This window comes from Rhinoderma darwinii, chromosome 2 (genome assembly GCF_050947455.1).
Source record: "Rhinoderma darwinii isolate aRhiDar2 chromosome 2, aRhiDar2.hap1, whole genome shotgun sequence".
NCBI lineage: Eukaryota > Metazoa > Chordata > Amphibia > Anura > Rhinodermatidae > Rhinoderma > Rhinoderma darwinii.
Window position 1 is genome coordinate 204,747,418 of NC_134688.1, and position 16,860 is coordinate 204,764,277.

Consider the following 16,860-nt stretch of genomic DNA (forward strand, 5'->3'; position numbering starts at 1 on the left):
ACAGTGCGGTCAATGGGATCTGCCATGCTACTTGGCGCCGGCAGACAGTTATTGCGGCCACTGTTCAAAAACCGTGGCTCTCAGTTAACTGCCTATGGCTGCAACGTATGTAATTCAGCGGTAGGCAAGTGGATAAATAGAACGAAGCATCAAGGCAAAATCTCAATGTAATTGCTAGAGGGCAGATAGACCACTGTATCATATGGGTGAAAAATGATACCACATTATGGTATGGAGGACAAAATTTGTGACAAATTACCTAACTCATTACTTCGAAGGTACTGGTTCGCCTTCGGAGATCTGCTGTAGCCCATAGGGAGTCTTTAGGGCAATGTTCTCTGAGAAAAATAATGCAAAATAGCTCTCCTCCAAAAGGAAGAAAACGGTCTCTCTAGTGCCACCTCTACTGATGAGGAGCAAAACTCTGAAACATTGCTCTATATAAGGTTTCAATTTTTTTTTTAATAAACAGGTCTGTCAGTGTGATTAATGCAACTTTTTAATTAGTCTTTGTTAAATTCTCTATACAGAGCAGCTGTATTTTTCGTTTTGACCTGAATCCATCATGTGATGGATAAAAGGTGGAGCCGGCGTGTCAGAGACATGTAGGACCCGCTGTCACTGCACCTGTCAGTCCTGCGAACCTGACGGGAACAGTAATTAGCGCTAGATATAGCTGCTCTGTATACAGAATACAAAGCAGCTGTATCTCAAAAAGTAAAAATAATTTTTAATAAAGTTGAACTAATGAGCACTGACTGACTTGTTTATTAAATAAAAGCCCTTTGATGGGCTTTTTTTTTCTCATGAAGTAAACTCCACCCGAAAATGGAAAAATCATTGTAAGTTTTTTTTTGAGGCAGTCACTGGCACACCATCCATATACCATCATTAGGTCCTTTGCATTCAGGAGCAGCAGGAGCAATCCATAAGTTCCTGTTAGTGCAGAACAGAGCTGCACAGGAATGACAAAAGTGTAAGTGTTTAACCTCCACTATGGCTGTCTCTGTTATGGGGGTACTGTAGCTGTCAATCTTATTAATGTGTAACTGGTGGTTTCATGGCTGGCACTCTAACAGGCGCTCTGGAGCTCGCTCTGTCATGTGACCACAGCATGTGGCTGACTCTTTAAATTAGGCAGTACGTAGAGTTCCACCTAATACACCATACAAAGCAAGATTAACACCCAGGAGGTATTTCTTAAATTAGAAATTCCAATGCAACCATCCATACCGTTCAGGTTCCTGATAATCATAACCCTACAAGCCTAGAGACTGCTTGACACTGTGAAATATGTAGGGTCCTCATGCTCATCACTTTGTTGAATACTGAGAATACCTTTTGGAATATGTATGCCTTTATTTTCTGATACATGAACAGGCTTCAACAGAACTCGCAGCAGTCTGGTCGATTGTTCTGACGGTTTGATTGACTGGAACGTGTTTCTTTAGCCAAGCAATATTTTTGGGCGAGCAGAGCCGGAAACATACTCAGTAAATAATCTCATGTTCTGTCTGGCAAGATCATCCAACTACATAAATGTTTCCAAAAATCTGATTATCATATGATTTGTTTGGTAGTGTGCTGGCAGCAAGGAAGGGGAAAACAGCTTGGAAGGAGTTAAACTGTCCTATGCATAAAATTGCAGCTACCCATACACATTAGATCAGCACTACTCAAACTTTTTGATGAGGAGGGGTGTACAATTTCTTGGATGGAGTGGATGAATGAATGCACATCTACTCTCCAGCATGTGGTGCCTATATATATATATATATATATATATATATATATATATATATATTGTGAAGGATGATTTATTTGCTAATATTCTCTGTATGAAATTACATTGTGAATTATCAAGCAGGATGCCGAATTACTAGGATATGTATTATGTGAAAGTGATGATAATGTTTAAATGATTTCGTTTCGTGCAGCAGCCATCTTGTCTGGAGTTCCCATCTTGGTTTTATTGTAGTGAATAGAAAAGTCATAGTTTCTTTAATACAAGTAATGTTGATTTCGTATGTTTTATCTTTGACCTTGGTTCCCAATGCGAAGTTGGACAGGGAGGGAGATGGGAGGGTGGCAAGTATGCGTGAAGGAAGGTCTCCCCCATCTCCACGAGGACATTCTGTCCAAAAGAGATTAGACACCTGCAAAACCTAATGTGTGAAGAATTATAATGATGTGTCTGGGATGTATTTATTGTATGCTTTTTACTGAATAACAAATATTGTTACATTGTCTCTGATTGGTTTACCTCAAGCCTACACCCCGTCTGAATTTAAGTTTAACAGTTTGAGTCTGGTAATAAATCCTTCAGAGGAGCATTTTGAACATTTCAGCGTGTCTGTGTGTTTTCTTCTCCTCTCTCGATATATATCGGTGAAATATCCTAATTAGGATACTGACTAATGGAGTCTGGCCTTGAGTGTCTGTTTGGACTCGTATAAATTTCAGTCTAATATATTTTGAGCGATGGATTTCCACGACAGTAATGGTGCCGATAAAACCCGGAAGATTGCACGTCTGATAAGCTGTCACTGGAGAGGTCTGGCTTTGCATCTGTGAATTACAAAAAAAACGCGGTAGGTAAGGAGCTTATTCTTACACCATTCACACATGCATTGCGTAAGCCTTGGAATCTAGTTGTCAGACGTCACTTCTTTCTGGACGAGGCTCCTTAGTCAGAAGTGGGTTGAAAGATGGATCCAAAAAGGTATGTTGAAGCTTTTTGTGTGATGAAGGATTGCAGGTGTGTACGTGATCTTAAACTGTTAATATGAAAGACATGAGAGAATTTTTGCCAGCAATTACATTGTCAACCAGGAAAATTGTGAGAAGTGTAAGACCTCCGCCTTTGGAATGCAGTGACGTAGCGCATGGCGGAGAGAAGTCGTAACTCACATGTGAAGTATTTGAAATGAAAAGATTGTAGTCTGGACTGTGAAGAAAAAACAAAACTTCTGCTTGCTGCTTTATTGTAGCGTCATTTGTTATTTAGTTGTGTAAAATTGTTGAGGATTAATAGTTGTTCTGTTACCCGTTTGTCTGGGATTATAGTTGGGAGGTACTGACAGTTTGTAGGTGAGAGGACAGTTGGATAGTTGTGAGTAATATCCTGTAGTACCAGGGGCTTCAATGGTTAAGTCCTGATAATGTAGAATCCAGTGCAAGGAGAAGCAATTGTGTCTATATTGAATTTGCACTCAATACCATTACCCATTGCAACAGGGAAAACTTTGAATACTGTATTAGAAAATCATTTATATTTTCCTAACTCATTGCCAGACAGTGATATTGTGTGTAAGGGTCCATAAACCAGTTGTATGCATTGCCAGACTGGCATAAGGTGGGAATCAGTACAGACTGATTTCTAGCACATGTGATAATCCGGCATATACACTTTGATGTAAAATAACATCCAAGTAATTAAGTCTGTAGTAGTATAACATCAGACCGCTGGATTGAATACCGTTGTAATATAACATCCTGTATTCAATGAATGACCCTGACACTTACCCCAGGTGCCACCTGTGTCGTAGTAGTAATTACAGTGAAGGACATTGGTATTGGCTCAGACCCATAGCCCGTAAAGAAATTATCACCAACATACATAACAGCCCCCTAAACTACACCCCACAGAGTGAACGGCTGAGCGGGGAGGATAATATATATATGTTACCAAATATAATTTGCATGTGAAACCATTGCAAAGTGCTAGAGGAAAGAGTTTGGGATATATGCTACATCACAGGCTGTATGAACCAAAAGACACACCCCGGCAGCAAGTGTTCTGCATAAGTGAAGTGACCAACTCCTGCTTGAATCAATGGAGGTTCATGAATGTCGATTTTGTTGAAGAATTTGCTCTTGTAATTGTTGATTGGTAGCATTTTGTCTGTTCTTGATGTTCAATCCAGTGAGGGATCAGAGGATCCTACTGCTAGAATGTCTGGAGGAACGACTTTTGATATCGTATTGGTAAGACAGTCTAGGAGATAGACTGGTCTGAGATATCTGTCGGCAAACGTGGCGTGGCCTGTTTGCCTGGAGGTGGGGATTTACCGGAAATCAACCTACTGCTCTCCGACCATGGGGTCAGGAGGAAGTTGGACAAAGATGCTTTGGGGCACTGGTCCCGTCCAACATTAGAATGAGCAAAAGGAGTTGGGGCTTTAATTGTAAAGTACTAACGTGGGTCAGAACGGGGGGAGTGTAATGTGTGATGTAATGAGACATCTGTGTGATGTGTGATGTGTGCAATGTAACATGTGTGATGTGATGAGACATCTGTGTGATGTGTGTAATGTAACATGTCTGAAGTTTGAAACTAATGACCACAATAAAAGCAGAACTATATTGTATGTTTCCTATTTTTAACAGCAGTAATGTCTAAAAATGTTAGTGTTTTGTGTATGGGGTTAAAATCAGTTCCACTTTTTTTTTCATTTTTTATGTAATGTGTCTTATCTTCGCGCACGCGCAGTAGTCTGTAACTACACCAAGCGAGGAAAATATTACAGCCGGCTGGATCTGTTTGTAAAAAGATAAAAGCTATACTGCAGATTAATGTGTTATAATGTGATAAGATTTAATGTTGGAATGTTTTGATGTTAATTCAAATGTATTAAACTACAGATATTGTGAGACATGGGGTTTTGAAAATATATGTGCCCCCTCTGTTCTGTTATGTACAGCTTATTTTTTTGCAGTAATTAATATTACCAGATATATTATTTTCTGTGTTATTGAATAACTAATTACATTTGTCTTGTTTTTTTTGTTTTCACACATGAGGCGCGTGCTATGGTGCTGCCTAAATGTTATTTTTGAAAATGTGAGATGTTTTACAGGTAAATGGTTGCAGGTCATTTTAAAGATAAAATGTATTTTTGTCAGGAGAAAGTAATCTTTTTTTGTTCCAGGCTGTTGTGTATTACAGGGGGTTAAACTAGTGCCACCCCGATAGAGTGCCTAATTTTATTATGTTGATATGTCGTTTTGAACCCTGCTACATTACTTTCGCAGAGTCCAAATAGGAGGGAATGGTGAAGGGACTGATCAGGTAGTTTTGTTTTGTGTTTTATTTTGTTTTGAATTAATGAATTTGGTTCTAGGAGATCTACAAAATGTGTATGAGCTTCAAGGAGTAATCCAGATTAAATGTGTATGACAGTAACCTAAATTTTGAGGTTTTTTCTGTGTAGATGGTTCCAGATCCTTCCAGAACGGTGAATATGGCACTGGGTAAGCTGTGCTGTAGTCTCCACCCAATATGAGGTATTGTGTAAAAGACCATCCCCCTCCAGCAAATTTACATGGGAGGCAGAGGTGACGTCACTCACAGATGAGTCTTTATAGATTTAGATGGGGAGAAGGCAAAACAAAAAAATTGTTTGAATATTGTTTATTTTATGCCAGATTTCAGTAACATATTTTGTTTGTTTTTGTATTAATCAGGTATTTACAGGACCTGGTGGGTGGGATTTACAAGTGTTCTGGATCATCAGATGAATGTGGAACAATAAAACTCCACCCTTTTGAAATGTTCTATCTATATGTGACATGGGTTTCCAATGTAAATTTATAATGTAGAAATACTTCATACAGTATGTGTAGAACAGGATACGAGGCACAAGGTAAATTACCCAGAAACCACTCTCACCTTCTTGTTTATCTCAAGGAGTGGAGCTGGAGGTGCTCGCTGAGGCTGTAACCTGGCAGAAGGTAAGACGGCCGACATTTACACTGACTCTAGGTACGCTTTTGGCATCGCCCACAATTATGGGCCCATTGGTAGTAGGAATTTTATTGGATCATCGGGTAAGCCAATTGAGAGAGCGAGAGAAGACAGAACTGACAACAAGGGTATATGCAGCCAGGTATCATTAAATTGGCTTGTCCCTGGATACAATAATGCCACCACTAGGTTTGTAGCAGCCAACATGATGTGCGCACGGCGTGACATAGGTAAAACAGCAAAGGTACCTGTGAAAAGTGCAGCCCGGCCAGATTATCCGTCCCAGCGACTGCAGAACATACAACTACCCGAGGTAGAAGTGTATGACAATGTGCTCGTGTGTGTAGACCTGTTCTCAGGGGGGCCTAAAGCCCGGCCTGTATTTTCCCCACTGCAGACGTTGTGTGTAAGTGACAGGGGAACAATGTTATCCCAAGTATAGAACTGATGTTTGTACAATAAGATATCAGCAGTTCTCCAGATGTTATTCCAAAGTTAGTTTGTTTAATAATTGTATTTAAGAAGTGTTGTGGGAATATTAAGTACTGAAGTTAAGTTTTATGTAAAGTTCTGGACCAGCCTTAGCATTGGACTATTAGAGTCATGCATCAGATAAAAGGTACAGAAGTGGAATATTCCCATTTGAAAACATTTTTAGTTATTTGTTTTTTGTTGTTGTTATTGTGAAAGGAAAATTCTGTGCAGCGTTTGTGTGTGTGTGTGTGTGTGTATATATATATATATATATATATATATATATAAAAAGAAGAAAAATGAGTTTGCATGTATAATTTCTAGTTATTGCTCAATGTGAACGTTTGATGTAAAGATGTTATTTGTTAATGTTTTTCTTCAAATTAATTATTTGATTAAGATCAATTAATGTTTATACAATGAAAAAATTTGTTCTCCACAGGAAGAGTCCAACTGGGAGCGGAAGGCGTGAGAACCAGATTCTAACAGAATGTGGACGGATAAGGGAAGGTGAACCGGTAACACCCAAGTCACTCTTGATGGCACTTGCATTGATGGTGTATGACCTCACATATGCCCCAAGACTGCAAGGATCGATTTGGTAAGATCTAATTAGTATGTCCCAGGCTTTACAGCTGTTGCTGCTAAATTCTGTTAGAGCTGTTTGATTTGCCTACAGAACAGTCCTGGCAGACCATTGCCAACCTTATCATACCCGCCTCCCACGAAGAGAACAGACCTTGAGAGGCCTTCCCATGCAATACAAATTAGAGTAAGAAAAATTGGTTTGCGACATTTGTCAGATAAACATGTGGAATCTGTGTATATTTTGGTGAGCTGGAAATGTTCCAGGCAATCAGCTCAGATCAAGGTACAAATCCTGCTGGAAAGCGTGACACCAAGTGCAAATGAAATGTACCCAATAATTACACATCTTTTAGGTGCCATGTCCATTGGAACAGAGAAGTTTTTCTTATATAAAAGGTGTTTGTTTGATTTAGTTTAAGGGCCTGAGATTGTTATTGTATGTACTTAGAACAACTTTTATAGTACGTAGATGTTATCACTAGATTAGTATTTATTTTAACAATTGACAAGGGTTGGGGGTCCCCAGCAAGTGCCAGTAAATATGAACTAAAAGATTTTTAATACGATGAACTCCATCACTGAGTTGCGGCAGGCGCAGCCGGAGCCAGTACAACGCATTTGTCATGAACTGACGGCAGTGTCACAATTCCAAGCAGCCGCCCAGACAAGTAACTTACCGGAGGAAGAAGACAGATGAGCGGAGGGTTTGTTGTGTCACAATAACACTCCACTAATCCGCCTACGTGGGATCTCATACCAGGCTCACAGCATGAGGTGTTGTGTACAGCCCGGTGACGTAAACTAAAAGAGACGGGGTCTGAAAGATGAGAAGAACCAAACCAAGTCCTGATGACATCAGCAAAGTTCAAAGTAAGGACCAAAAACCTGAGTGAATCCATCAGCAGTATCAAGTGTTCTAATCAGAAGACAGGAGAAGAAGAGGACGATGATGTACAGGACTTGTCAATACACTGGTGGGACCCCGTACCCTAACCGGACATTGGTGATGGCATCATATTAGTTGTGGCCCTATTGATATATTGCTAGAGTTTCATAATCATAATATATAATTTCTGTAATTTAATATGAGAAAAAGGGGGGTTTGTGAAGGATGATTTATTTGCTTATATTCTCTGTATGAAATTACATTGTGAATTATCAAGCAGGATGCCGAATTACTAAGATATGTATTATGTGAAAGTGATGATAATGTTTAAATTATTTCGTTTCGTGCAGCAGCCATCTTGTCTGGAGTTCCCATCTTAGTTTTATTGTAGTGAATAGAAAAGTCATTGTTTCTTTAATACAAGTAATGTTGATTTCGTATGTTTTATCTTTGACCTTGGTTCCCATGCGAAGTTGGACAGGGAGGGAGATGGGAGGGTGGCAAGTATGCGTGAAGGAAGGTCTCCCCCATCTCCACGAGGACATTCTGTCCAAAAGAGATTAGACACCTGCAAAACCTAATGTGTGAAGAATTATAATGATGTGTCTGGGATGTATTTATTGTATGCTTTTTACTGAATAACAAATATTGTTACATTGTCTCTGATTGGTTTACCTCAAGCCTACACCCCTTCTGAATTTCAGTTTAACAGTTTGAGTCTGGTAATAAATCCTTCAGAGGAGCATTTTGAACATTTCAGCGTGTCTGTGTGTTTTCTTCTCCTCTCTCGATATATATCGGTGAAATATCCTAATTAGGATACTGACTAATGGAGTCTGGCCTTGAGAGTCTGTTTGGACTCGTATAAATTTCAGTCTAATATATTTTGAGCGATGGATTTCCACGACAATATATATATATATATATATATATATATATGAATACCCTGCCCCTCCTAGATTTTACTCCTGAAAGGGCATCACAGCATCATAGACACCAATGAACACAATGCCCACTGCGTCCTTGAAGTAACAATAGATCCGCCTCCAGATGTTGCCCTGTGACATCAGAATGCAGCCTGATTTTCAATGAAATGTTACCTGCTATTTTAAGTGAGGCCCTCACCAAAAACAGTGACAACGGCAGTGCCCACATAACAGTGTTAGTCCACTATAGAATTCATGTACAGCCTTCCATTTATCAGTGACAGCAGTGACTGACACAGCGCCTTCATAACAGTGATATTCACAACTCTTCATAAAAGGCTCAGCCCTCCATAGCAATGTCAGCGACAGCCTTTTATATAACAATGACAGCCACAGTCACTCATAAGTCACAGCCACCGACCCTTCTATGTGACAGGTACAGGCCTCAATATAGTGACATTCAAATCCCCATAGACAGCTAAAATCCTAACGCTGACTTCTTCCATCAGACTCTCTTGCAGGAAGTGGCATGTGAGCGGACAATGTCCCATCCTCTTGAACGCTGATCTTTATCCAAAGAGAACAGTGCAGAGTGGATATTCTCCAGCTGGACAGTCCCCAGGTTATACAGTAGACTTGTCCAGGCTAATGTAAGGCGGGTGCTGAACTAGAATAATTTGAGTGTATTCTGCAATTTTCAGCCGGATCCACAAATGATCTAGGGTGTATGAAGAGATTCTTCATTTCTTTATACATCCACTATTGGGAAATTGCCAAAAATATATCAGCCATGTTGAGAAAGACCTATTTTATGTCTATGAACATTTTTACATTACAATCTTGGGTTTCTAATGCGAAAAATAGTAAAAATAAAAAATAGAAGTATATAATGACTGTATAATAGCTCTCTGAAGCAGCACCAGCGGCGATCAAGTGATCAGCCGGCTGCTCTCAGACTAAAGTGTTAGTCTATGAACCTCTTTAAGGGAGCAACCGCTTTTCTAAAAAAAAATCTTTCATTTATGTTTGCCCACACATTTTTTCATTGATATAACTGTATGAGGCCTTTGTTTTTTTTACCATTAAGGATTAATACTTTTGATTTTTGTTCTTTAATAGGGCGATATCTATATACCAGTACATTACACTATGTAACAATATAAACACAGGCCTATGTATGCCCCAACAACATGCAATCCGGAAAGAAAGCTTTAGGGTCCTTTTTAGGACCCCATGCCTGACTATCCATAAATGTCTAGGCTTCCATTGGAACACTCAGTCATGCAATTTGAAGGCTGCCATCCCTTTGATTATGCCTTCTTCTGTATAGACTGAGGCAATCAAGGGGTTAAATAGCTGGAATTGTTCAAAGTCAATGACACCCTCCCGCTGTTGATCGATTAAGGGCACATTCAGACGTGGCGGAATTGCGGTTGAATTCTGCTGTGGACAGTCCGCAGTGTAAATCTGCAGCAGACGTTTTTAAATTGGTTTCTATAGATTTTTAGGTAACTTAGGTCAGACGTTGCAGAAAATAACAGTGCGGAAATTAGACTGCGGTGCAGAATTTTCCCTCCGCAGCATGCTCATAAATTTGCGGAGAAGCAACAGAATTTCACTGTGGCTTTCAGCCTTTGCCATGCAAAAACTGAAATCTGTGGCAAGTCCTCTGTGATATCCGCAACGTCTGAATTACCTGTCAAATATGAAAATGCAGATTCGCTGCGAATTTGCAGCAACATTTTCAGCGGAAAACATCCGCAACGTCTGAACATGCCCTAAGGCACTCCCATCGATGCTACAATCGCTTGGTATGGTGTCAAAAACAAAATAGGAAAAAGTTAAGAGAGGGGGAAATACTTTGCATATGCTGCCGAAATTCAGTCTTAGATCACAGAGATAGGAGATGCAGAATTGTGTTGTTTGTTAACATACTGACATCCATGTAGACATTTAAACTCAGTGAACTTATGAAATATGGTGCTGTATATAAGTGACCAAACAACCACATTCTAAATTGGTACAATGAAGCAAACACAAACAAGAGAGTCCACAAAAATGTGCAGAATATAAGAATACATTCTTCTTCCTGATGTTCTTAACTTTTTTTAAGCCTTGGAACACTCTATAAGGTGGCTATCTGCCTGACCTAGAAATGGTAAGGAAGCTAAAGGTACTGCTGTCCAAACATCAAGATCACGAGATCCGGAATTCTAAAACCTGCTATTTATTTTTCTCTAATAGATGGTCTTTCTTTAGCTATCTGAAGGCACACTTAAGTTTTCACCATGTAATATAATCTCTACAAAGAAAAAAAAATGAAAATATCTTAGATGCAAACAACAAACCTTTTTATCATACTCGATCAAACGGGAAAAAAAGACTCATCCCAGGATCAGATAACACTCAGCGTGCTCTGTCTTCCTTTTGCATACTGATGCTAAAAGGGTTTTCCGGTACTTAAACATTGATGGCCTGTCCTTAGAGATGACCATAGCCCATTTATAGTTTACATAAGTACAGCGCCATATATGAGTGTGACTGTGTCTGGTACTGCAGATTAGTCCTATGCAGCTGAATGGGACTGAGCTGTAGTACCAGGCATAGCTTCCAGTACGGACGAGCCGCTGTGCCTGTGTAATGAAGGGTCCCCTTCATTGTGCTGATTGGACCCCAATCAATGAAACACTGATGGCCTGTCCTAAGGATAGGTCATCTATATTTAAGTCCCAGGAAACCCCTATTTTTCCACTGTACAGAATGTATGACGTAGATGAATAAGAACATGGTTTTGAGTCTTCCTCCAGATAGGCAGTGCAAGATCCACCTCTCACAGAAAAAGGAATATACTAAACAGTAGGGCAGATTTACTGCTGTATCTGCGTCCCGAATTTGACGCATTTCATTTTAGACTAATTTAGGAACAGATGTTTGCACCTCACTGGATACTTTTAAAAAGTGTCCAGAAGGGGGCGTGGCTTAGTGGTAAGGGGCGTGGTATACTGGATATGAATGTGCCAGATGCTTTGCTCCCCCTGGAGGAAGGTGGTATCAGAGGTGTCTGGGAAAGGTTTCTTGACCTCTCCTTAATAAAATAAACATTGTTTATAGGAGAACAAGTAGAGACGATTATGGCTAGCTTATCTTGAGTGTTCCGAGACACAAAATAAAGTACAATGTGATAGTATCAAGAATGTTTTTTATATGTATATTACAACATTTTTACAGTTTTACAGCACTATTAAAAAAGAACCCTCTGCAAAGGGAAAAATAAACACAACCGATAGTGGAAGTCTGAACTACTGCAGCCTGGCAGCCTTAACAGAAACTAGCTCATTTGTGCTCTAAATTGTATCAAAACCTTTTTTTAACCAATTTGCGCAAATGGGCATACCAATACATCCTAATTGTTGACTTTTGACCGCAATAGGGCGTAATTGTATGCCAAGTGGATGGCATGGGCACCAGAGCTGTGCCCAACAATCCACAACGATTGTCGACTGTATTATACAACTGACATCCCGCTGCAATTGGAAAAAGAAATGGATAAAAAATGGATTTTCCCTCTGGCGCAACCTTATATGATTTTCTACTCAATCGGAGAACGGGTGAGTAAAAACAGGCTTTATTTAATGGACTCGTACACTGCCTGAGGAAGAGATCTGTTCGATCTCGAAACTTCTTGTTGTATCTGTACATTAAATAAAGCCTGTTTTTACTCACCCGTTCTCCGATTGAGTAGAAAATCATATAAGGTTGCGCCAGAGGGAAAATCCATTTTGTATCCATTTCTTTTTCCAATCGTTTTATCGAGACTGCTCTCAGCCCTCGAACTGGATCCCCGGCTGCACCTCATTCAAGTTCTCACAACCACCGAAAGACCTTCGTTTTATACGTCTGTGGATGTTATGCTCCCAGCATAACTTCTCAAGGTGAGCACAATCTCCTCATTTTCCACCTGACAAGTTTTCTTTACTGGTTCATGCACTATTGTGTGCTTTGTGTTTTTCTTTTGTATTCCATCCCGCTGCAATGGAACACAGTTACCTCTGATACTGGCAGTTTAACCCCCTTAGATGCCATGGTTAATGGCGACTGCAGCATCTAAGTGGCTACAGAGGGAGGGGACTCCCTCTGTCATTCTATCATTGCCCTGCAACACCACCAGTGGGTGCTTATGGGTTGCCATAGCAACTGCAAGGCCTAACCATCCTCCAGGTTTGACAGTTTAAGGGTATGTTCACACGGCAACGCCAATTACGTCTGAAATTACGGAGCTGTTTTCAGGCAAAAACAGCTCCTGAATTTCAGACGTTTTGACAAGTGCACATGTTTTTCGCGGCGTCTTTTTACGGACGTAATTGGAGCTGGTTTTCATTGGAGTCAATGAAAAATGGCTCCAATTACGTCCCAAGAAGTGACATGCACTTCTTTGAGGCGGCCGTCTTTTTAAAAAAAAAGCCTGTCTGCACAGAACACCGTAAGACCCATTGAATTCAGTGGGCAGATGTTTCCAGACGGTTTTGAGACGTTTTTTGGGGTGTAATTCGAGGCGTAAAATGCCTGAATTACGTCCGTAAATAGAGCGTGTGAACATACCCTTACACTGACAGGCAATAATGCCTGAGTATACGAAAGCAAAATAAAAGCGATCATTTATTTGGAAAAAAAAGTGCACACAGTAAAAATAAAATAAAACCATTTTTTTTCCATAAAAAGTGGTTTTATTTAGCAAAAGTGTTAAAAAAAAAAACGCCAAAATTGTTTTATTTTATTTTAAGTTAATGAATAAATTATATGTACCCCAAAAATTGTTGTTTTAAAAAATACGACTCGTCCTGCAGTAAAAAAAAAAAAACAGGCCACATTCAGCTACATTGAAGGAAAAGTTATGACCCTTGGAATGCAGCAATTTTTTTTCAATAAAAGGTGCTATTATGGTGCAAAAATAGTTTTATGTAGTAAAACATAAAAAAAAAATTACATTTAGTATTGCCGTAATGGTACCGACCTATAGAATAAAGGTTTCACATTAAATATGTCACACAGTGAACAGCCAAAATTTAAAATGCAAAGAACTATGGTAGAATTGCTGTTTTGTTATATCAATTCCCTCTCTAAAAAAGTTAATAAAAGTTCATCAACAAATTATATGTACCCCAAAATGGTGCCATTTAAAAATACAACTTGTCCAGCAAATAACAAGCCCTCATATAGCTTCGTTCACGGTTCTCGGAATGTGGCGACACAAACACAAATTATTATGAAAAAAGGGTTTTTAATTGCAAAAATAGTAAAACATAATAAAAACTACATAAATTTGGTATCGCTGTAATCGCAACGACTCGTAAAATAAAGATAACATGCCATTTTAACTGCACAAGGAAAGCCAAAAAACTAAACCCAAAAAACAAATTGTTGGCTTTTTTTTTTCCATTCCCCTAGCTAATAAAAGTTTTCAATAAATTATGTGTACACCACAATAGTTACATTTAAAATACAACACATCCCGCAAAAAACAATCCCTCATACGGCTATGTAGTCAGAAAATTTATAAAGTTATGGCTTTTGTAACGAAGTAGTGAGAAAATGAAAAAATGCTGCATCCTCAAGACACAAAATAACTGCATCCTGAAAGGGTCAAAGTTTAAAAAATTTACATTATGGATTGGTAAATCTGTACATTTTATCTTTGAAGGACCAGTAACATTAAAAAAAACAGGTTGTCAGACATGCACATTTCCCACTGTCATTAAATACATGGCATGGCAAATTTTATGTTAGCGGCCCTTTAAAAACAGCAAATTTTATAGTGTCAACCCTATGATTCTGCTTAAAAAGGTATGCAGAAGTAGATGGCTAACTAGGTCAGAGTGCAATTGTACTTGTAAACCAGCAGTGCTTGTAGTCTTTCAAGATCTCATCAATGCTTTCATTAAAATTAAATAGACTTGAGGGAACCAAAAATACCAGCATGTACTAAACACCAGCACGTACTAAAAAGCAGCACGTACTAAACACCAGCACGTACTAAACAGCAGCACGTACTAAACACCAGCGCATGCTAAACACCAGCACGTACCAAACACCAACACGTACCAAAAACCAGCACGTACCAAAAACCAGCACGTACTAAACACCAGCACGTACTAAACACCAGCACGTACTAAACACCAGCACGTACTAAACACCAACACGTACTAAACAGCAGCACGTACTAAACACCAGCACGTACCAAACACCAGCATGTACTAAACAACAGCACGTACTAAACACCAACACGTACTAAACACCAGCACGTGCTAAACACCAGCACGTACCAAACACCAGCACGTACCAAACACCAGCACGTACCAAACACCAGCACGTACTAAACACCAGCAGGTACTAAACACCAGCGAGTACCAAACACCAGCGAGTACCAAACACCAGCACGTACCAAACACCAGCACGTACCAAACACCAGCACGTACCAAACACCAGCACGTACCAAACACCAGCGCGTACCAAACACCAACGCGTGCGAAACACCAGCGCGTGCTAAACACCAACACGTACTAAACACCAGCACGTACTAAACAGCAGCACGTACTAAACACCGACGCGTACTAAACACCAACGCGTACTAAACACCAGCACGTACTAAACACCAACACGTACTAAACACCAGCACGTACTAAACACCAGCACGTACTAAACACCAACACGTACTAAACTCCAGCACGTACTAAACACCAGCACGTACCAAACACCAGCATGTACTAAACACCAGCGCGTACTAAACGCCAGCACGTGCTAAACACCAGCACATGCTAAACACCAGCACGTACTAAACTCCAGCATGTACTAAACACCAACACGTACTAAACAGCAGCATGTACTAAACACCAGCACGTACTAAACAACAGCACGTACTAAACACCAACACGTACTAAACTCCAGCACGTACCAAACACCAGCATGTACCAAACACCAGCATGTACTAAACACCAGCACGTACTAAACACCAGCACGTACTAAACACCAGAGCATACTAAACACCAGCACGTACTAAACACCAACACGTACTAAACACCAGCACGTACTAAACACCAGCACGTACTAAACACCAGCGTGTACTAAACACCAGCACGTACTAAACACCAGCACGTACTAAACACCAGAGCATACTAAACACCAGCACGTACTAAACACCAACACGTACTAAACACCAGCACGTACTAAACACCAGCATGTACTAAACAGCAGCATGTACTAAACACCAGCACGTACTAAACAACAGCACGTACTAAACACCAACACGTACTAAACTCCAGCGAGTACCAAACACCAGCGAGTACCAAACACCAGCACGTACCAAACACCAGCATGTACCAAACACCAGCATGTACTAAACACCAGCACGTACTAAACACCAGAGCATACTAAACACCAGCACGTACTAAACACCAACACGTACTAAACACCAGCACGTACTAAACACCAGCACGTACTAAACACCAGCGTGTACTAAACACCAGCGCGTACTAAACACCAACACGTACTAAACACCAACACGTACTAAACAGCAGCACGTACTAAACACCAGCGCGTACTAAACACCAGCGCGTACTAAACACCAGCACGTACTAAACACGTGCGGGACCCGTTTTTACCTATGCCTCATAGGCTTGAATCTATTGAGGGATCCGTGAAAACGGACAAAAATAGGACATGTCCAATTTTTTCTCGGGCCCTTTACAAGGTCTGTTAAAACAACGGCCGTGTGAACAGCCCCACAGAAATACATGCAGCCATGTCACGCCCAATAAAAAAACAGCCGTCACACGGACGATTTATACGTTCGTCTGAATAAGCACTTACACTAAACGTGTACGACTAGCATGTACTAGTCTTTTTTCTACTCTTTAGATGCCAAAATGAAATTTAAAACGTTTCAAATTAGTTATAATGCTGCCACCTAGTGGAAATATACATCAACTGACAAGTTAAAATCCCTGCAGAAAAACCTAATACAAATGATTAAATCTCATTCCTTATATTTCAGGATGTTATTGTTTTAATATTCTACGTTGACATTAAGATAACATTGTACGGAGACGTAATATAACACGCATAGAGGTGTGTGGTAATGCCGTATCACAGAGGTATTCTCCCCCAGAATTATTGCTTCTAAGGCAGAATATTCTGTTATACAGTTCTGTATGGAGGCACCATACAGCAGCACAGATGCCAATATA

The 16,860-nt window shown here is 39.9% G+C and overlaps 1 protein-coding gene across 2 annotated transcripts in view; it reads right to left on the reverse strand.

Annotated features, from left to right (window-relative positions):
* Window positions 1-16,860, reverse strand: part of CFAP47 (cilia and flagella associated protein 47) — a 546,843-nt gene that overhangs the window by 524,081 nt on the left and 5,902 nt on the right. The gene's annotated exons all lie outside the window — the stretch shown is intronic.